Here is a 754-nt window from a genome sequence, read left to right as displayed (position 1 = left end):
TTTTGTTTCAATAAGGGTAAAATGGTCATTAAAAATTAAAAGAGGGCAAACTTAAAAATGGACTCTAAAAGGGGGCATTTTTGAAAAGGGGTATTGAAAAAGGGGCATTTTTAACAATTTCTCTTATATTTTTACGTTTTAAAAACTTGATTCCGCTATTTTTTATCATTCATAATACTTATCAAATAATCACGTTTTTTAAAAAATGAGTGTGCTAAGAATATAAGTAGAACTTTTCAGCATTTGTAATTATTCTACAAAAACTTATTATAGTTCAGTTTTTTCTGCTAAAAATTATTCAGTTATTTTGAAATTTTTGTGTCATACCAATCAAGACCAAAAACCAATATAAAAATTAGTAAACATTGTAGACCCTAATTTTGTAAAATAAAAATATTTGTAGCTACAATTACTCTTTTTATTAACTAGTTCGTCAATGTTGTCGAGATCATAAAGTGTACGGTATAATATATGTGTAGATTTTTAGATTGCCTTGTCAAAAGGGTAACGGTTAACCAGGGAGATTATTAATTACTACAACTCGAGGACAGAAGAGAATGTGTTTAGGCTTCACGCCACAATTACTGAAGATAGTGGTGTCGCTGTCTTTAGATGTGATAAACATAAAGTCGTGTTGGTATCCTTGAAAAGTTGAAATTAGTGCGTATTACTAACATTGTTTATCCCTAAAGGCACATATATATTGTTCCTTACTTTCAAACGACATTGATCTCTTCAGAAACTTTTGCTATAT

The 754-nt window shown here is 29.0% G+C and overlaps 1 protein-coding gene across 1 annotated transcript in view; it reads right to left on the bottom strand.

Moving 5' to 3' along the window:
* Positions 1–754, bottom strand: part of LOC9315452 (traB domain-containing protein) — a 5,360-nt gene that overhangs the window by 2,495 nt on the left and 2,111 nt on the right. The window lies entirely within an intron of this gene.

Source organism: Arabidopsis lyrata, assembly GCF_000004255.2.
Source record: "Arabidopsis lyrata subsp. lyrata unplaced genomic scaffold ARALYscaffold_4, whole genome shotgun sequence".
Lineage (NCBI taxonomy): Eukaryota > Viridiplantae > Streptophyta > Magnoliopsida > Brassicales > Brassicaceae > Arabidopsis > Arabidopsis lyrata.
This window is presented reverse-complemented; position numbering and strand designations above follow the sequence as displayed.